Genomic DNA, 873 nt, shown 5'->3' with positions numbered 1-873 from the left:
CTAATTGTACCGCCAGCCCCTGCTTACAGCCCTCCAGGTTTTGCCAATTTACAAACAGAATTCCTTATATAAACATATTATTTGCGCCCTTACACCATCATTCGCCAATTGTCTTGGTTGCACGGTCTGTATTAAATTATTGTAAATTTACCCCGTTGTACCGCCAGCAAAGCTAAACACGGTGCACGGCACATCCACTCGACGGTTGCTTGACAATCTTTCACATACAAGTCGACCAGTTTAGATCGAACGCTTTTCGCCAATTAGCTCCCTCCCCGGCAATTTCACTTCCCCACCCTTTTCTTGCAGATTTCAAGCAATACGTATATCTACAGTGATGTAGTGTGTTGCAAGCAATCACAATACAATGAGTTGGCTAATGCAGAAGGGTACAATTAAGATAAAACATAACTTTGTTAGTAATTTAGCATCAAATTTCGCTCCTCGAGTGAATCCGACTAAATTTGATGCACGGACTATGAAAATGCTGTTATTTTTAGGCCCTGGTTAAAAAAAAGGGGGGAATTAGAGTTTTAAAGTCGCCTTGAGGAAACTCTAAAGAAACTTCGCCATCTCAAGTCTCAGTGGCAGATCGAAGAGAGATAACTTATTCCTTTCATATTTTAGTGATTGGTAAACAAGTTCCACTGACTTTGGGCAATCGGTTGGGGGGAGAGGCAAATTTCAAAGAATCAAAAGAAAAACGAACGAACATACAAAAACAAAATACAAAAAACAACCCCCCCAAAAAAAAAACAACAAACAAACGACAAACAAACAAAAAAATGGAAAAACCCGGATCTTGACATTCATTTCTACCCTTTCGGCGTCGGTGCTTTGTGGTGTAAACTTTGGAATGGTATCGCCGGTGAA

Source organism: Aplysia californica, unplaced genomic scaffold (genome assembly GCF_000002075.1).
Source record: "Aplysia californica isolate F4 #8 unplaced genomic scaffold, AplCal3.0 scaffold00163, whole genome shotgun sequence".
Classification (NCBI taxonomy): domain Eukaryota; kingdom Metazoa; phylum Mollusca; class Gastropoda; order Aplysiida; family Aplysiidae; genus Aplysia; species Aplysia californica.
Note: the sequence above shows the minus strand (reverse complement) of the source record.